The sequence below is a fragment of the Lathyrus oleraceus genome, chromosome 6, assembly GCF_024323335.1.
Source record: "Lathyrus oleraceus cultivar Zhongwan6 chromosome 6, CAAS_Psat_ZW6_1.0, whole genome shotgun sequence".
Classification (NCBI taxonomy): domain Eukaryota; kingdom Viridiplantae; phylum Streptophyta; class Magnoliopsida; order Fabales; family Fabaceae; genus Lathyrus; species Lathyrus oleraceus.
In genome coordinates this window covers 508126173-508147295 of record NC_066584.1, presented here as the reverse complement: position 1 = coordinate 508147295, position 21123 = coordinate 508126173, and the positions used below count along the sequence as shown (strand labels likewise).

At 40.4% G+C, this 21123-nt stretch overlaps 1 long non-coding RNA gene across 1 annotated transcript; it reads left to right on the top strand.

Moving 5' to 3' along the window:
• Positions 1 to 20276: 20276 nt before the first annotated feature.
• Positions 20277 to 21123, top strand: LOC127091372 (uncharacterized). The gene is made up of 3 exons (XR_007791914.1): positions 20277 to 20533; positions 20621 to 20683; positions 20997 to 21123. It is a non-coding gene; the product is annotated as an uncharacterized LOC127091372 (long non-coding RNA).

The window sequence follows — 21123 nt, the reverse complement described above, 5'->3', positions numbered from 1 at the left end:
CGAAGATGATGGAACCTCATTTCGATGTGCTTGCTTCGACCATGTGCTATCGGATTCTTCGCCAGATTGATAACTGAGATGTTGTTGATCCTCATGGTAATTGCTCAATGACTCTTCGCTGTTATCTCTTCGACCAGATTCACCATCCATGTTGCTTGACATGCACAAAGAGAAGCAGTTATGTATTCTGCTTCGCATGACGATAATGCCACTACTGGCTCCTTTCTCAAACTCCAAGCAACTGATGCACCACCTAGCATAAACACATAGCCAGCTGTGGATTTTCGATCCTCAGCATCACTACACCAACTTGAGTCGGTGTATCCCCCTAATTTGCATTCTTTTCCTTCATCGGCTGCAGAAAACAAAATGCCATAGTCGAGAGTTTCTTTCAGATACCTTAGTATCCTCTTCGCCACTGCTATATGTGATACATTTGGCTTCTGCATGAACCTACTCACCATACCTACACTGTATGCTAAGTCAGACCATGTGTGACAAAGGTATCGAAGTGACCCAATAAGTCTTTTATATTGGGTTGGATCGACATTATCTGAATCTGAATCTTTCGACAGTTGTAATATGGGCTCAGCTGGAGTCGAAGCTGGGTTGCAATCTTGCATCTCAAATCTCTTGAGTATTTCTCCTGCATACATTCTTTGGTGCATCATCAAACCTCTACCACTCTTGTAGAATTTGATGCCAAGGAAATATGAAATGTCACCCAGATCTGACATTTCGAATTCCTTGTTGAGATCATCTTTGAAGTCTTCGATCTCCTTCTTGCAGCTATTTGTTATCAACAGGTCATCGACATAGAGACATAGTATAAGCAATTCACTCTTCCTTCTTCTTACATATACTCCATGTTCACTTACTCACTTCACAAATTCCTTCTCCCTTAGAAATCTATCTATCTTCTCGTTCCAAGCTCTTGGAGCTTGTTTAAGTCCGTACAGGGCTTTTGCAGCTTATACACTTTTCTTTCTTCGTCTTGTTTCACAAACCCAGCTGGTTGTGCAACATAAACTTCTTCTTCTAAGGGGCCATTAAGAAATGCACATTTCACATCCATCTGACACATCTGTCAGTTGTTCATGTTTGCTAGACCAACAACCAACCTGATTCTTTCGATCCTAGCAACAAGTGCAAAAACTTCATTGAAGTCGATTCCTTCTTTCTGAAGAAATCCTTTCGCCACAAGCCTCGCCTTGTGTTGAGTCACTTCTCCTCTAGGATTCAACTTCACCTTGTATACCCACTTAACATCGATTGCCTTCTTGTCTTGGGGCAATTCGACAAGTGACTAAGTGTTGTTGACTTCGATTGACTTTAGTTCTTCATCCATTGCTTTCACCCACTTCGAATCTTTCAATGCCTCAACTGTATTGACTGGTTCAACATCTGCGTAGAAAGCATAGTGTACCAGCTCACCTTCTTCATTGACCACATCATCTGATGTAACCACACATTCTTGCAACCTTGTAGGCATGTGTCTTGTTCTCTGAGGTCTTCTTGGGCCTGCTTCACCTCTGACTTCTTCCTGTTGAACCTCTCTTTCGACTTCACTAGCTGGTTCATCATAAAAGATTCACATTGAATCTTTCTTGACATTTTCAATCCAATCTCACTCCTTAAGCTCATCTATGATCACATCCCTGCTGATCACTGCTTGCTTATTCATTGGGTCGAACAACTTGTATCCTTCAGTCAATGATATCCTATCAGGATCATCTGACTCGACTTGTCATCAAGTTTTCTTCTCAACTGATCTATCACATGTATATGTGTTATAGATCCAAACACCCTCAAATGACTCAAGCTAGGCTTGACACCAGACCAACATTCTTCTGGCGTGATTCCTTCTAGCTTCTTCGTCGGACATCTGTTCAGGATATATGTCGCAGTCGACAAAGCTTCTCCCCATAATTCTTTGGGTAGATGCTTGCCATTTGTTAGATGTGTATTTCGTGTCGGGTTTTTGTTATCGTATCCACAGGGATTGTAAGATATCACCGTCGTTCGATGGTTGTATTAATCTTAGCTCAATGTAACAATAGGGTTTTGGTTTTAATCAAGTTATCTTGCATAAAAAGTAATAAGTTGCGGTAAAAGTTATGGTTTGATTAAATGAGAAATATTGTCAAAGTTAGGTTTCAATGATCACTTTGCATGTATTTGCTCGGTCAACAATCTTATAAACTCCTTTAGATGATAAATAATTTCACAAAGTCCTCTCAATATGTTTCTCTCGAACACATATTGTGAGTTTTGCCATTTTGATCCATTGTTTCTCTCGAACACAATCTATCAAAATGACAACTTTTTGGTTCAACCTTATGGTGAACAAAATCATTCGTTACTATCTCTAGCTAACAAACAAGTTTGGATGAAAACCTAGGTCAAGAGTCGGTAAACATCTCTCGATCATAAACCAACACAAAGAGTTTTAAATAGAAACAAAGTTTTCATCATATATTTACCGTTAAAGAGTTTACATATGAGGATCCTTACATTTACACACAAAGCTAGTAATCACCTACATCTAACCTTGACAAATGGATGACTTAGCTACTCATTTTCATGGTAGCTTGGTCGGCAAGTAAGGAAAGAAGGTTGATCAACATCCAAGTCGGATAATCGAAGTTGGATGGGAATCCACCTTCTTTTTGTAGAAGATGGTTCTAAGATGAAGAGAAAATGAAAACTAGGGCATAAAGATCCCAAGAACAATGCTGCAAAAATATCTAGAAGAAAGTACAAAAGTGGAAAAAGTTGGTAAAAATGAGGTATGGTGCTCAAAAGTGGCACCTGCTACTTATAGACCACTGCTGGGCTGTCAAGTTCGCTAGGCGAGCAGAATGGTTCGCCTAGCGAGGGTCTAAAATGGGCACAAAAAGGCCCCTGCGCCCAGAGAAAACAGGGCCTGCTGAACTGTCATGTTCGCCTAGCGAACATACCTTCGCCTAGCGAAGGACATGCTTCAACCTTCGCCCCAGCGAGGTTGAGAGGTTTTGCTACTGGAATGCTCGCTGGGGACTCGCTAGAGCTTCGCCTAGCGAGTGAGTGCTGGCTGCGTTTTTCACCAAAACAGAACGAACTCGCTACCACCTTCGCCTTCAGCTCGCCTAGAGAATTAATTTGACAATTTACTGGAACTTTTCGCCAGGAACTCGCCTAGCGAACCAATGCTTCGCCACAGCCTCGCCTAGCGAGCAGGCTGATGAAATGCTTGTATTCTTTGGTTCCTTTGCCAATTTTCTTGTGTCTTTATTTTTAATTAGTTCATGTCTTTCCTGCACAATAACACACAAATCAAAGGCACCAAGCTTGTTTATCAATGTAATGCATTCCATGTAAAACAAATGTGGTTTTGACAGTTTTAGCAAGGAAAAAGAGTGAAAGATGCCCACATATGATAGCTCTAATAAGCACTTTTGGGCATCTAACAACTCTCCCCAACTAGATTCTTGCTTGTCCTCAAGCAAAGTATGCCTCTTGAAGGACAAGAGGATTTGCTTTAAGAAACTGGTTTCTCCGAAGTTGGATAAACGGCTCAAACACAAGCGAAATCAGCAACTACAAGTTCCCAACGGTTCGAATAAAATAATACATAAGAACTAAAACTTAAATAGCAATGCAAAATATTTATCTATCAACAACAATACTATTCTGAATGAATCATCCTATCTCTCCTCTTCGAATAAGGAATGAAGATTTTGCGCGTTTGCAACCGCGGGACTAATCTCACTCTCTAACAAATAATGAAGAAATCAAATAGATTCATACAATGTCTAACAATTAAAAATGGTACTGTGGAAGCATAAAGATCACTAAGGGCTTTTCGGTTGAAGCTTGGTTAGGTTAACAAACAAGGGTCATTTCTAAGGCCATTGAAACGAAAGTGCCGATGCAAAAGAGACATTCACAGTATTATTCACACTACTCGACGTTGTTTCATTTGTTTCTTATTTGAAACCTTCACAACACATATTCCACACTCAATTTTTATTTTTCACTATTTTTCTTCCAAGCAAGCATTCATTTTCATTTTTTTCTATTTTTGTTCTTTTCTTTCACATCAAATATACAAAACAGATGTTTCTTTTCTATATTTTCTATACATATATTTTTCTATGCTTGCTCGGTTTTTCTTTTCTTTTTCAAGAGTTGTGGTACTTACCAATTCTTTTTCGTTCTCCCCAACTTATTTCTTCCACACCCTAAGTGAATGCTCTTAACTTTTTACGGCAAACGAACAATAATCATGGTTTTCCGGGTTGTAAAAAAAAGATTTTTTTGAGATCTCGCTTTATTTCAAGCCGAGATTCAACTGTTTAGGCTCAAAGGGGTTAACAAATACTCTCTCTGCTCACAGGTAAGTTGTTTTTGGATGTAGTTGTGCTCGAAAGAAAACAAGTGCCTTGATCATTTCTAATTGCTTCCACAATTTCACAATAATAAAAGACAAATAATGAATCACATGAATCAACAAAACTTATTAGAATCCAGCATTTAAGTGTACAATGGAGGTTTCCTCACAATTTGTGGTTTTAAGTTCTAGATGAAACATTCATTCAATTATGTTGCAAAAAGACAATATTCAATTTACCAAAAAGAGTAAAGTTCCTAATGCATTCTAAAATTCTAGCCGAAGGTAACCATGTACCTTAGCTTCATTCACTTGTTTATTCTTATCATTGCCATCCAAGCTCGGATGCACCTTCATTGGGTACTTCTTGAGGAGCAACCAATCTAGAAGGGTTTACCACTCAATCAACCAAAAATTTATTAAACACACAAAATTAAAGACATAATTAAATAACATTAACTGAAAATATAAATTTGTTCATGGGGGACAAAACACCCCAATAGTACAACACCAAAATCAAGATACAAAATCCGAAAATACAAATAGAAATAACATAAAAATTGAAAACACACAAAAACTTAACCCACTAAGGGCTCAGGACTCCTCCTCACTACCGGCATCAGAACCGGTAGCCTCATCATCAACATCATCATCATCATCAGCATCAGCGCCCACCCCCTCACCATAGACTGGCCTGTCCACAGGCCAGTTAGCGTTAAGCATAAACTGCTCACGCGCCAACAATGCTCGAGCACCGGAGGGGTCATTACCTTGCAGTTCCAACCTCTGCATACTGTTGTGCATATCAATCATAGCTCTCTGGGATGCCGCCATCCACTCAAAACTGTAGTCACACACCGCTCGTAGGTAGGGATCAAGTCCGGGAGTAGAAGCACTAGGACCATCAGAAGCCCGAGTACTTCCTGAGGCTGCACTGCCACCGGTAGTCTTAGGTCTACAATATTTAGCCACATACCGATCATCGATAGGTGCCGGGATCCTAACCTGCCCACGAGACGGAAGTCTCACCCTTGCCTGAATGCATAAACTCATGATCAAACACGGGAAAGCGAGGGGACAATTAACACGAGCCCCCGACTTAAGCCCGCTCTCGACCACGGTCTTCAGCTCATTTGCGATTATCCTCGCCACATCTATCTCAACATTGGTGAGGATGGAATGGACCAAATGTGCCACTGGGATCGGCACAATAGAGGTGTGTGATTTGGGCTGGATGTTGGTCAAAACCAAGAGCAGTATCAGCTGAGCCATGGGAGTCATGTCCTCCCGGTGATACCTCACTGGAACCCCAGATGGGTTCGGCTCAACAGATTTCCCAGGTAAAAGCAGGTCGGCGGTAATGGCAGGAACATCTCGGTGAAGCCTGAGGTCGGTGTGGTATTGGTCTCTCTGGTCAGCTCCCAGCTGGAGCGGTTCCCCAAGGATTCGGTTGATAGCATCCCGGTCAAATGGAATTGGACGCCCGGCAACTCTAGAAACCCAAGTAAAGGGCTCGTCGTCGTCGGGCAGTGCGTTAGCATAAAACTCCCGCACTGTCGCAATGTCGTAATGCTCTAAAGGACTTATCAACCTATCCCACTTCTTTGCGTCTATCAACCCGGCGAAAGTTCTGTAAGTGCCCTGTGGGTTGATCAGAAATCGCTTCTCTGGAAGTATTTTTCGCTTCTCCAGAGCGATGTACCGTGCAGCCTGTTTTGGACCGACAAACTTGTCGGTATCGAATTGAATAGGCACGGTCCGGGAAGTAGTTGCTCCCTTTCTTTTCTTACCAGCTCCAGACCATGACTCCATCTGCAAAATATACAAAGAAACAACACACACCAAACAACAAATTAGCCAACAAAGCATAATTTAAAATACTGCCTTGCTCGCTGCTGCTTCGCCTAGCGAAGTGGCAGCGAACGCTCGCCCCAGGTTCGCCTAGCGAGTGCTAGCGAACCTTACGGGTTTTGGGGTTTTCTGCATTTTCAAAGATTTTTTCCCCCAATACCCATACTCTAATGGTTCCCTACATCAGAACCTAATGATTTCTCATGAAAATTAATCGTTCTATGCTATTGGGGATTGCCTAATTGCATGCAAAACCTAAAGTAAAACTAAATCCCCAATTTGAAAACCTAAATCTTCAAGACTTGCAAACTCCAAAATACCACATGCAACCTCAATGTTCCCATACCACACTCATCCTATTTGCCATTCACATTTGGAAATTAAGAGTTAAAACAAAAAGACAAATGTAGTAGGGCAAACCTTAGTTACACGGATTCGGAAATGTGAAGTGAGAAGAGTTTGCAATCGACCGAAACGAACAAGTGTTGGTGATAAAGATGCAAATGAGAGAGTTTGAGAAGCGTAGCACAAATTCCTCAGCAGAGCCGTTCAGAAATTTTTTTGAAGGTTTGGGGCAAAATGGCCCTGCTGAGATTTAAATAGTAAACAGTACTGCAGCGCTCGCTGCTGCCTCGCCTAGCGAGCAGCTAGCGAGCATGCTCGCTACTGCCTCGCCTAGCGAATTACAAGCGAGCATGACAGCAAGTGCATTGGCAAATGCAGCACTTGCAAGTCATCCAGCATGGGTTTAGCACAGTGTACTCAATACAACATAAAACATAAAACAGTAAATACTTACAATGTTGGGGTGCCTCCCAACTAGCGCTTGTTTAACGTCGGCTAAGCTCGACGGTGCGATGCTCACAGAGGAGCATCGAGCGGCTGAGCACAACTCTCGCGATCCACATGACCGCCGAGATACACTTTCAATCGTTGGCCATTCACGGTCCAACTATCTTTCTCGTCCATGTCTTCAATGATAATGGCCCCGTACTCTTTTACTTCTTTCACCCGAAATGGCCCGGACCATTTTGATTTCAACTTCCCGGGAAACAACTTCAACCGGGAGTTGAACAATAGGACCAATTGTCCGGGCACAAATTCTTTGTTACGGATCTTCTTGTCGTGATACTTCTTTGCTTTTTCCTTGTACAACCAACTTGAGTGGTATGCGGCATTGCGCATCTCCTCCAACTCAAGTAGTTGTACTTTCCTTTTGTTACCGGCCAACTCATGTTCAAAATTTAAAAACTTTAGGGCCCACAAGGCCTTGTGCTCCAATTCAACCGGCAAATGGCAAGTTTTACCAAATACCAATTGAAAGGGAGTTAGGCCAATTGGAGCTTTAAAGGCCGTACGGTAGGCCCATAATGCTTCGTCCAATTTTTGGGACCACTCTTTTTTAGAATTAGACACGGTTTTTTCTAGGATTCTCTTAATCTCTCGATTAGAGACCTCCGCTTGCCCGTTAGCCTGAGGGTGGTACGGAGTTGTCACCCTATGCGATACACCATAATGTTTTAGAATTGTTTCCAAAGGTGCATTGCAAAAGTGTGACCCTCCGTCACTTATCAACACTCGGGGGGTTCCAAAACGGGAAAATATGTTTTTCTTTAAAAAATTTATCACCGTTTTGGCATCCGCCCGAGGTGAGGCAATCGCCTCAACCCACTTAGAGACATAATCAACAGCAACAAGCATGTACTCATTCCCATAAGAGGGTGGGAAAGGTCCTACGAAATCTATGCCCCAACAATCAAACACTTCCACTTCTTGGATATTTTGGAGAGGCATCTCATCTCTCTTACCTATCCCACCGCTTCTTTGGCAGCTGTCACAACTTTGCGCATGGATATGTGCGTCTTTGAAAATAGTTGGCCAATAAAATCCCGATTGAAGAATTTTAGTGGCCGTTCTAACCCCATTATAATGTCCGCCATAAGGCGAGTTGTGACAATGCCAAAGGATGCTCTGGGCTTCATCACCAGTTACGCATCTCCTTAACAGGTTATCGCTACCCAACTTAAACAAGTATGGGTCATCCCAAACATAATACTTCGCATCCGAAAGGAACTTCCTCTTTTGGTTCGAAGTTAGGTCGGCAGGCACAAAACCACTAGCCTTGTGGTTTGCAAAGTCTGCAAACCACGGCCTAACTTGAACCTTAAACAGTTTTTCATCAGGAAATTCTTCCCGGATTTCCTTTTCCGATACGGTAACCTCGACATTCACTAAGCGGGATAAATGATCCGCTACCAAGTTTTCCGACCCCTTCTTGTCTTTGATTTCGACATCGAATTCTTGTAACAAGAGGATCCAACGGATGAGCCTTTGCTTCGAATCCGGCTTGGTTAGCAGATACTTAATCGCCGCGTGGTCGGTATACACAACGACTTTAGACCCTATAAGATAAGACCTAAACTTTTCTAGCGCATACACTATTGCGAGTAGTTCTTTTTCCGTTGTGGCATAATTTATTTGAGCCTCGTTAAGAACCTTACTCGCATAATGTATCGCATGAAAAGTTTTGTCTTTTCTTTGGCCAAGTACCGCTCCAACAGCATAGTCACTCGCGTCACACATTAGTTCAAAATTTTCATTCCAATCAGGAGCGACTATTATTGGAGCGGTAACCAATTTTTCTTTTAAAACCTCAAAAGCTTGCAAACAATCTTCGGTGAAGAGAAATACCTGGTCCTTGGCGAGCAAATTGCTCAAAGGCTTAGCCACCTTTGAGAAGTCCTTGATGAAGCGCCGGTAGAACCCCGCGTGCCCCAAAAAACTACGGATGCCCTTCACATTCACCGGAGGGGGTAATTTTTCAATTACTTCAACCTTAGCTCTATCCACTTCAAGCCCCCTTTTAGAGACTTTGTGGCCTAGCACGATCCCCTCGGTCACCATGAAGTGACACTTTTCCCAATTCAGCACCAAATTGGTCTTCACACACCTTTCCAACACCGTCTTCAAATTTGCCAAGCATAGACTAAACGTCCCACCAAATACCGAGAAGTCATCCATGAAGACTTCCATTGTTTTCTCTATCAGATCGGCAAAAATGGCTTGGACACATCGTTGGAAGGTCGCCGGTGCATTGCACAGCCCAAAGGGCATTTTTCTGTATGCGAACACTTCAAACGGACACGTGAAAGCCGTCTTCTCATGATCAACCGGGTCAACCGCAATTTGGTTGTACCCGGAGTAGCCGTCCAAAAAACAATAGTATTGTTGGCCCGATAGTCTTTCAAGCATTTGATCCATAAATGGGAGTGGGAAATGGTCCTTACGAGTCGCGGTATTCAACCGTCTATAATCTATACACATTCTCCACCCCGTTGCACCTTTAGTCGGGATCAATTTGTCTTTGTCATTTCGGATTACGGTCATTCCACCCTTCTTCGGAACCACGTGCACGGGACTAACCCACGGACTATCCGAGATCGGGTAAATCATTCCCGCATCCAATAGCTTCACCACTTCCTTTCGTACAACCTCCTTCATCGTAGGATTTAAGCGGCGTTGTGGTTGAGCCACCGGCTTAAAATCTTCCTCCATCAAAATCTTGTGCATACAATAGGATGGACTAATTCCTTTTAGATCGGAAAGAGTCCAACCCATAGCTTCTTGATTGGTTTTTAGCACAATGATTAGACGGGCTTCTTCTTCTTTTGTCAAAAGGTTGCTTATGATGACCGGCTTTGCCTCGGTCTCATCTAGAAACACATATTTCAACGTCGAAGGTAACTCTTTTAATTCAATTGGCGCTTTCTCGTCAATGACCTCCTTCTTCAAGTTTTCTTCCTCTACTTCCCACGGTTGTAGGTCTTCCAAACTATCAAGTTCCTTTAAGCATTCCTCAAGAGCTAGCTCCTCTTCAACAGTGAAAACCTCCAATGAGTCGTCAAGAGCTAACTCCATAGAAGATATCTCATGAATATGCTTTGAAACCTCCATAATAGCGTCTTCGATCACATCGATGCGAAAGCTATCATTTCTATCCTTGGAATGCTTCATCGCCTCGAATAGATCAAATGTGACTTCCTCATTTTGAACTCGCACCTTCATTAAACCGTCATCAACATTTATCATCATTCTTGCGGTCTTCATGAATGGTCGGCCCAAGATGAGCGGAGCATCATCATCTTCCTCCATATCAATTACAATAAAATCCACCGGGAAAAAGAATTTGTCGACCTTCACCAACACATCTTGGGCTACGCCATGAGGATGGGTCGTCGACTTATCCGCCAATTGCAATGTCATTCGGATGGACTTAATCTCGATGTTGCCAAGCCTCTTGATAATTGACAAAGGTATAAGATTAATGCTCGACCCCAAGTCAATAAGTCCCTTCCCGACATAAACGTCACCAATTTTAACCGGCAATGTAACTCTTCCCGGATCAACCTCTTTCTTAGGAAGCGTCCTTTGAATAATGGCACTACAGCTCGCATCAAGGACGATGGTCTCCGGTTCCGTATACCTCCGCTTTTTGGTTAGTATGTCCTTCATGAATTTGGCATACTTTGGCATTTGTTCCAAGGCTTCAGCAAACGGAATGTTGATTTGCAACTGTTTAAAAATATTCATGAACCGGGCGTAATGCCGTTCATTTTCCCTTTTGGAAGGAGCATGAGGGTAAGGAAGGTTTTGGATAGGAGTAGCGCTCACTACCTCCTTTCCCTTTGCAATTCTAGCACTTTTCCATCTAGGCTTCTTCACTACCTCCCTTATTACCTCATCACTTTTATTTTCCTCAATCTCCACACCTTTTTCTTTTTCAACTTCACCATTATTTTTATTCTTTTCAACTACTTCCTCATCACTCCACACTCCTATTTCACCATCAACATTTTCCTCCACTATTTCCTCCTCAATTTCTTTCTCTTTCTCTCTTTGTTCACTCTCAACTCTTTTTTCATTCTCACTACCCAACTCCCTCCCACTTCTCGTCATAATCGCCTTACAATGCTCCTTAGGATTTGTTTGCGTATTAGCCGAAAAAGAAGGACCGGTTTGTTGTTCAGCGAGTTGCTTGGCAAGTTGCCCAACTTGAGTTTCAAGATTTTTTATGGCCGCGTCATTACTCTTTTGATTGGCCATTGACATTTGCATGAATTGCGTCAATGTCTCTTCCAATTTAGAATTGACGACCGGCGGTTGTTGAGATTGATACGGATTTTGGGGAGGGTTTTGACGGCTAGAAGAACCACCTCCATAACCTTGGTTATGATAATAGTTGCTTCTAGGTTGGAACCCTTGGTTCCCTTGGAATTGTTGTTGTTGTTGTTGTTGAGGGTGCGGTTGATAAGGTTGTTGTTGTCTCGGTTGATAGTCCCGTTGATTGGCCATGTAGTTTACTTCGTCAAAACCGGGAGGTGGACAAAATCCGGTGTCATGTTCACCTTTACAAAGTTCACAACAAGCTATTTGTTTAGCTTTTGACGGTTCTCTTAACTCTTTGATTTGTTGCGTTAAGAGTTCCACTTGTTGTGAGATGAGCTTGTTTTGGGCAAGGATGGCATCATTCGTCCCTAACTCAAGCACTCCCGCCTTCTTCAAAGAATTTCCACGACTTTGACTCTGAAGATCATTTAGAGCCATTCGATTGATAATGTTGGTGGCTTCTTCGGCACTTTTTGACATCAACGAGCCACCCGAGGTGGCATCCAACAACGTTTTGCAGTTTGGTTGAAGTCCATTTCTGAAGATATGGATTTGAGTTAATTCATCAAATCCATGCCCTTTACATTTCCTAAGCATGGACTTGAATCTCTCCCACGCTTCATTTAAAGATTCACTGGTTCCTTGAGAAAACACCGAGATGGCCGTCTTTGATTCCATGAATCGGTTATGGGAGAAAAATCTTTCAATGAATTTCTATTCTAACACGTTCCAGTCTGTCATTACGGCTGGTGTTTGATCGAGATACCAATCCTTTGCTTTACCGAGCAAAGCGTGGGGAAATAATCGTCTGAACAACGGAAGCTCCTGAGCCTGATCCACTCCGGCAGCCAATGCTATCTCATAAAATTTTGTGAGAAAAGCAAATGGGTCTTCATGGTCCATTCCGGTGAATGGACTCCCATATAATAAATTCAGAGTTCCCGTCTTCATCTCAGCTTGCCTTCCTGTGTGGTTGGCAAACTGAGCGGTGTTCCTTGGACTATTGATACATGGAGTAGAAATAGGTGGTGGTGGTTGTGGCTCCATGTTTGGTATGAATGGGTGTGGATTTGTGGTTGAAGAACTTTCTCCTTGCTCTTGGCGTTGTCTAGCCTGTTGCCTCCTACGTCTCGTTTTGCTATTGAGCCTCCTTGCGGTTCTCTCGATCTCAGGATCAAAAAGAAGTTCGTCCACAGGGATTTGCCCTCGCATAAAACGTAAGCTGCACACTAAACCAAACAAATTACAAGCACAAGTCAAAAATTCACAAGCTAAAACTTAAACAACCATTGCGATGCTCGCAATATCAATTTACAATCCCCGGCAACGGCGCCATTTTGTTAGATGTGTATTTCGTGTCGGGTTTTTGTTATCGTATCCACAGGGATTGTAAGATATCACCGCCGTTCGATGGTTGTATTAATCTTAGCTCAATGTAACAATAGGGTTTTGGTTTTAATCAAGTTATCTTGCATAAAAAGTAATAAGTTGCGGTAAAAGTTATGGTTTGATTAAATGAGAAATATTGTCAAAGTTAGGTTTCAATGATCACTTTGCATGTATTTGCTCGGTCAACAATCTTATAAACTCCTTTAGATGATAAATAATTTCACAAAGTCCTCTCAATATGTTTCTCTCGAACACATATTGTGAGTTTTGCCATTTTGATCCATTGTTTCTCTCGAACACAATCTATCAAAATGACAACTTTTTGGTTCAACCTTATGGTGAACAAAATCATTCGTTACTATCTCTAGCTAACAAACAAGTTTGGATGAAAACCTAGGTCAAGAGTCGGTAAACATCTCTCGATCATAAACCAACACAAAGAGTTTTAAATAGAAACAAAGTTTTCATCATATATTTACCGTTAAAGAGTTTACATATGAGGATCCTTACATTTACACACAAAGCTAGTAATCACCTACATCTAACCTTGACAAATGGATGACTTAGCTACTCATTTTCATGGTAGCTTGGTCGGCAAGTAAGGAAAGAAGGTTGATCAACATCCAAGTCGGATAATCGAAGTTGGATGGGAATCCACCTTCTTTTTGTAGAAGATGGTTCTAAGATGAAGAGAAAATGAAAACTAGGGCATAAAGATCCCAAGAACAATGCTGCAAAAATATCTAGAAGAAAGTACAAAAGTGGAAAAAGTTGGTAAAAATGAGGTATGGTGCTCAAAAGTGGCACCTGCTACTTATAGACCACTGTTGGGCTGTCAAGTTCGCTAGGCGAGCAGAATGGCTCGCCTAGCGAGGGTCTAAAATGGGCACAAAAAGGCCCCTGCGCCCAGAGAAAATAGGGCCTGCTGAACTGTCATGTTCGCCTAGCGAACATACCTTCGCCTAGCGAAGGACACGCTTCAACCTTCGCCCCAGCGAGGTTGAGAGGTTTTGCTACTGGAATGCTCGCTGGGGACTCGCTAGAGCTTCGCCTAGCGAGTGAGTGCTGGCTGCGTTTTTCACCAAAACAGAACGAACTCGCTACCACCTTCGCCTTCAGCTCGCCTAGCGAATTAATTTGACAATTTACTGGAACTTTTCGCCAGGAACTCGCCTAGCGAACCAATGCTTCGCCACAGCCTCGCCTAGCGAGCAGGCTGATGAAATGCTTGTATTCTTTGGTTCCTTTGCCAATTTTCTTGTGTCTTTATTTTCAATTAGTTCATGTCTTTCCTGCACAATAACACACAAATCAAAGGCACCAAGCTTGTTTATCAATGTAATGCATTCCATGTAAAACAAATGTGGTTTTGACAGTTTTAGCAAGGAAAAAGAGTGAAAGATGCCCACATATGATAGCTCTAATAAGCACTTTTGGGCATCTAACACCATTCAACATACTTCTAACCATAATCATAATGGTTTTATTCTTCCTTTCTGCGACTCCATTCTGCGTGGAGTGTAGGGTGGCACCACCTCATGCACAATCCATTCTTTCACACATAATGCATTGAAATCTTTCAACACATTCTCCACCACCATCAGTTTTTAAAATCTTGATCTTTCGACCGCTCTGTCTTTCGACCATAGATTTGAACTTGGCAAATACCTCGATTACTTCACTTTTCTTCCGGATCAGGTAAGACCACAGTTTTCAAATGAAATCATCTATGAATGTAACAAAGTATTTGTCACCTCCAATCGAATCCACTTGGAGAGGACCACATACATCAGAGTGTATGACTTCAAGAATTGCCTTTGACCTACTTCCTGCATCCTTACTAAACTTGTTCTTATGTTGCTTCGCCTTCACGCATTCTTCACATACTTCGTTTGGAATGTCGATTTCTGGTAATCCTGAAACCATATTTCTTCTCTTCAAATCTCTGATGTCTTTGAAATTGAGATGGCCAAGTCTATAATGCCATATCCATTCATCTCTTTTGGCTGCTATTGCAAGGCACTTATGCTCCATCACATTTAGTTCAATCTTGAAGGTTCTATTATGAGATACTGGAGCCTTCAATATCAACCGTCCATTTGAGTCGAGAACTCTCATCGTCTTGTCTTCGATCGACACTATGTAGTTCTTTTCGACTAACTGCCATATGCTGAGCAAATTACTCTTCATGCCTGGTATATACAACACATTTGAAATTACTGACCTCTTGTCATCGTTCCTCATAATCAGAACATACCAACACCTTTGGCTGCTAGAGTGTTATCATTTGGAAATTTCACCATGCTCTTCATTGAGAGCTTTATGTTGACAAACCAATCTTTCCTTCCAGACATGTGTGATGAGCATCCTGAGTCCAAGTACCACTGGTCCTTGAATCTCTCTTCATCTCTTGTTGAAACCATCAACAACGTCTCTTCTTCTTCATGTTTCTCCAACTTTGCATAAGTTTCTTGATTCTTCTGCTTTTCTGGACAATCACTAGAATAGTGACCATAGCAATTTTGGGTCATCATCATTGAACAAGCAATTTTCCTCAACTTCTTAAATTCATAACTCCCTCGTGTAGATTCAAATGGCGTCAAATTTGTGACCAAATTTAAAAGGAATGAATAAGCTACAACTTTGATGAAGGAACCATCTTCATTTGAAGCTCATAGCAAAAGTTATTCAAGGTGGAAAAAGTGATCATTTGATTTTATACTTAGAAAATTTTCAACCATGTTTGATTTCTCCAAATTCTACCTCATAATTCATCATGATACAAGCTCCAAATGTAAAAGTTTTCAATAACAAAGTTGCTCTCCTTCATGTTACCTTTCCAAATAGTTCAAGATCATGGCATTTGGAGCATTTTTTAAGGACTTGCGCATGGGTGTAATGCATGGTCCCATTTGGAAAATTCTCATGACCAATTCTCAAATACAATTGCATGGTCTCATGTTAAACTTTCAGCATCACATGTACACAAGTTCAGACCATTTCCAATCATTTCATGGGCCTATCACACGCCCATGCAAGCATGCACACTAACATTTCTATTTTTGACAATTTTTTGGATGTGTGTAGAAATGAATCCCGGAGCCTATAAATACAAGCCATTATGCTCAGAATTAAGGACACATTGCCCAAGTTTTGCTCCTGCAACCTTCCCATCCTCCATTGATAGGATAATCTTGAGGATTTTAATCGAAATCGAATTTCAATTTCACTTCTGTTTTGATGTTGAAACTCCAAGAGTCCAAGCCATTTAAGCTCTGATTTCACCTCTACAAGAAAGTAGAAGCAAGCCCAGGAAAATTGAGATCTAGATCGAGCTTCATCACTACAAACATAAGGTGAATTTTCTGAAACTTTCTCTCTTCGATTCTCTCTCAACTCTCCATCATTTCAATTAACTTTTGGTTGGATGAATTCCTACCAATGTAGGCAATAAGACTGATATGCTTTAAGGTCAAATCGAAGCAACTCAGATCATACTCCTCAAATTTTCAAATCCATGTATCTTTCCATATACATGGAATTGGAAGAAATTGAGGTCAGATTTGGACTCCTGAGGATTTTTCCTTTAAAATAATATATTCGCTTTCCATTTTTGTGGAGGTTGGTGGTGGACAAGTCCGGTGAGGTCCACCGAAGAAGAAGACCAGAGCTAGGCCTCTGGTGGTGTGTTGGCACCCTACCAACCGTTTGATTGTGTTTAAATGTTTTAATCATAGCCATTGGTCCAGATTACCATATGTGTGGCGCGTTTGACTTGGTGCACCGTGTTCAGCATGCGCGTGGCCATCAGATCTGCCACCTCAATTAATGAGGGAGATCTGATGGCCCTTGTTTTTTCTAATTTCTTTTTATTTTCTGATTTTTCTTTTAATCCACTTATTTTGATTAATTCATAATAAATTTTCTTTTAACCTCATTCAAGTCTTTGGCCTTTTGTGCCTCCCCTTTTAAAAAACTTTTGTTAAAATCAATCCACAAACTTCTTTGAAATTTTTACCACGAACTACGAGGTTTTGATCCCTCGTTTTTATGTTGGTACGTAGGCATAAGATTAAAGGTCTTGTCAAACACAAAAGTATGATTAATAAAATTCTTTTCTCATCCCCTCACTCTATATTTTTATCAAACATCATTTTGACCAAAACACTTGAACACAAAAAAGGCTCCCTAGGAGTATCTAGGACACTTTGGGTGCTAACGCCTTCCCTCTGTGTAACTAACTCCCTTACCTGTAATCTCTGACATTTTATTAGTTTTGATTTGAAAACTTCTTATCTTCGGGTTTTGTTTGTGTTTTTGCCTTTTTTTCCTTTGGAAACAATAAAAGCGCGGTGGTGACTCTGGTTTTATTGACGTCAAGTTAATCCATAGCTTGATGGTCATGAATTCACCGCTACACATGCCTTCATAAGGCCTTTCAAACATGGCCTTTTATTCTCGACACAACCATTTTTCATAACATAATAACACAGAGGCTGATGATTTTCCATCTTTGTGGCAAAATCTTCATCCTTTTCAGTTACTGAATCATATTCTACAAGGAATTGAAATCATATTGAAGATTATGTCTAATTCATCCTCAAAACCATAATCAAATTTATCTGTCAGCATGTCTTCATCCTCATTTTGGATGACATATTTCCCTTTAAGCTTACCTATTGTTGGCAAAGGAGGAAAAAACATTTCCTTCACATGCCTCTTTGCAATCTGTACTTCTGGCATTTTCTGTGACTTGCCTTTTTATTTGTAGCCTCAAAGGCAACCTTATTCTTCCTTTGGCGTCTACGCAAGCTTACTTCCTTGACTTCGTTGTTGAGATCATCAGTAGCCTAAACCATAAGAAATTCTATAGGCTCAATTTTTTTTGCATATTTGGCCAACACATGATCTGATTCGACCTGCGTTGTGGTCTTGGGCATGTCCCTAAATTTGAGCCTTTCATTCTTCAAAGCGTTCTGTACCAGATCCCCGAAAATAACACATTGAGATATTTTATGACCAAGAAAGTTAAGGCATTTAAAAAACCTTTTTTCTTTCTTTGTTCTAATGGTGGCGTTTTTCAGGTATTTTGGTATTATAATTTGAACATCAGCAACCAATAAATCAAAGATTTTATCACATTTAGTTACATCAAACGTGTAATTTTTTGTAATAAATTTCTCATTTTTAGTTTGTTCGATATGATTTTTCCTATTATAAGGTCTAAAGACCCTACAAACATATGGAGGTTATGGCTTTAACTCTTCCTAGCCAACCTCATTTTCTTCAATGTACTCGAAAATTATATCAATTTTTTGATCATTTTTGTATGTTTCTATATATGCAACTTTTCTTCTCTAGGGTGTCGAGTTGACCTGACCTTTTCAGCCTTCAACCTTTTGACTTGTCGAACCCTATCAGCTAGTTTGGTTATGTCCCTCAGGTATTGAGTATCTAACTTCTTCCTGATGGAATTGTCTAACATATATGCAACTATTTCGACTACCTCATGTTCAGGCACTTGGGTAAAGCCTTTTGCTTTCAATTTCCTAAACCTATTAAGGTAGTCATCTCTTGACTAAGAGAACTTTCTCTTTACACTAGTCGGTTATTTTATGCTAAACTTCAACTGGCCCATGTAGAAGTGCTCATGGAATACCCTTTCTAATTAATTTCAATTACATATGGAAGATGGAAAATGGGTAGTAATTCATGTAAACACATTCTTAGTTAAAGAATTTGGGAAACTCTTCATTTTCAAATATTCATTATTGGCCAAGTCTCCTGCCTCAGACTGAATCTAGCAATGTGTTCGACATTTGATTCGTTGATATCCCCTACAAACTTAGTGAACTTGGGGATTTTCCAGCCCCTTGAAAGTTTAGTTTGCAACACATATTCAGACAACACAAAGACAAAAGTTGGCCTATGGAGACCAACATTTAGGCCATTTTGGGCTAAAATTTGTTCGACCACGTTGGCTATATTATTTTGCCCCCCAAAATTATGTTGCTGGACATTCCTAACCACTTAGTTCTCATCTTTGTTTCTATGTACGAATACTACCTCAGGACCATTTTGGCATGCATTGCCTTCGAATATCCTGGGTATGGGTTGTTGACAGGTATAACCTGCTGTGGCATTTGGTTATTGGGCACTGTCTAGGTAGACTATTGAGGAGCACTAAAGAAATCATTAGTTCGATCCATTTGGTGCGCCAGTTACTGATAACTATGGTTAGTATTTTGAATCAAAGGGTTAAACGTAGTACCAATTTGTTGTGCCAGCATACTCACCATAACAGGTTACTCTCATTCATTTGTTGCCCCACAAAATGCAAGGAGCTAGTGGTCATGGGTGGCATACCTTGAGGGATATATCATAATCCTCATTGTGGTTGTGTCATTCGAATAGGATTGCTTATAGCAGATTCGATGCTAATGGATTGAGAGGGGATGGAACGATTATTGCATTATCTATATATGTCACTACGCCAAAAACTGGAATAGACAGCGCACCTTAGAGGGCGCTTTATTATTAAAGCGCACTCTAAAGTGAAGCGAAAAAATAAGGAGCGAACAACTGGAATAGACAGCGCACTTTAGAGGGCGCTTTTGTAATAAAGCGCCCTCTAAGGTGAAGCGAAAAAATAAGGAGGAGATAGAGGGACAACAATACAGGGCGCTTTTAAAAAAGCGCTCTATAAGTCCATGTGCATTTCCAGTTTATAAAGCGCTTTTGGAAAGCCTTAGAGAGCGCTTTCATAAGCGCCCTCTTAGGCCCCCTTTAGAGGGCGCTTTTTTTCCACAAGCGCCCTCTAAGGTCCCCTTTAGTAAACATTAAAATTATAACATACTGCGCGTTTTGTTATTTCACTCTCTATTATTTTCGTTCTTTTTCACGTTAGGGTTCTCACTGCTACGATTTTCGCTACTTCTAAGGCGTTCTCCTTCCACCTCTGTTAGATCTACGACGTTTCCTCCTTCTATTAATTCGTTGTTAGCTGTTCGATTTTGACACCATAGGTATTTTTCTAATCTTCATATTACTTGGTTTCTCTTCTGACGTTCGCTATTGTTCATTTTTGGTTTCATTTTTCTTGGTTCATACATTTATTGAGTATTCTCAACAATAATTATGGGTTAAATTTTTTCTATATTGTCCATAACAATTGCAAGACCAGGCTCCACTGTGGCCTAAATGAACCAAAAATTAGCAACTTCTCAAATTACAACAGAATATTATTAGTATGAATTTTCTAGAAGCTTTGTTAATTAATTGTGTTTCAACCTTAAGAGGGCATTCTAGAAATATTTCTATTTGCTTTTAAGCAGGAATTTCTGAATTGTATTTCTGCAACAGGAAGAGAACGAGTCGTTAGTTTCATGTTATGAAATCCACATGTTAGCTATATTCTATGTGTAATAGACTTCTATATATTATACGGGTATGTTTACTCATTCACATGTTTATTTGTGCAAATCCTCAACATGTGCTGCGTTCTAATTCCAATTTCTAAATTGTAATGATAGTCTTAGTTGTTATATGCATTGATTAAACATTAAGTAAGAACAATGTGGTCCTTAGTGTCAGTATTTGGTTTTAGCGCATGTTAGTACTTTCTATATTTTGCTATTATAATACTTTTCCCTTTCCTTTTTATGTTTGGTCTTTGTTTTGTTGAATGATGAAATGAAATATCCCTGTTACAGATATATCATATCAGCCACATCACCTTCTAAAGTTATTCCAAAGGTATGTACCCCACCTCCCCCTGGAATCATAAATAAGAGATATGAAATTTCTTACACAAATTAGTTTTGTTGTTGTTTTCAAATGCAGATGGAGACAAGTTATGAAATTCTTTGCAAAACATTTAATGATGAAGCTAAAACTATTTTGGAGGTAATGCACTCACTCAGTACACCATAATATCTTGTATGTATTAAGTTTAACGATGAACGAGTTAATATTAAAATTTAATCTCCGTTTACCTCTAATTATTGGATTACTGTCTTTCTTGCCGACACTCTTCACCAATACTTTTTGGGGTCTTCTCCTTCCAAATTCTACCATCCATCTTTCTTAAATTGGAATTACCCCCAATTTCTCTATAATGGTTCTATTTTCAATTATATCTTGTCTGTACATGATGACAGTTGTTAAAATAGCTATTTCAGTTGAACTCATCTGATTGTTACATCACAACTGTTTGTAGGTGACTGAAAACAAAAGCTTTTGAGTGCATTCAATCTGTGAACCCTGTGCTTATTTTAGTTGATGGCATGTCATTAATTTTCTCCCAAAAGATAATTTTAAAGTATAAATTCATAGAATGCTGTTAT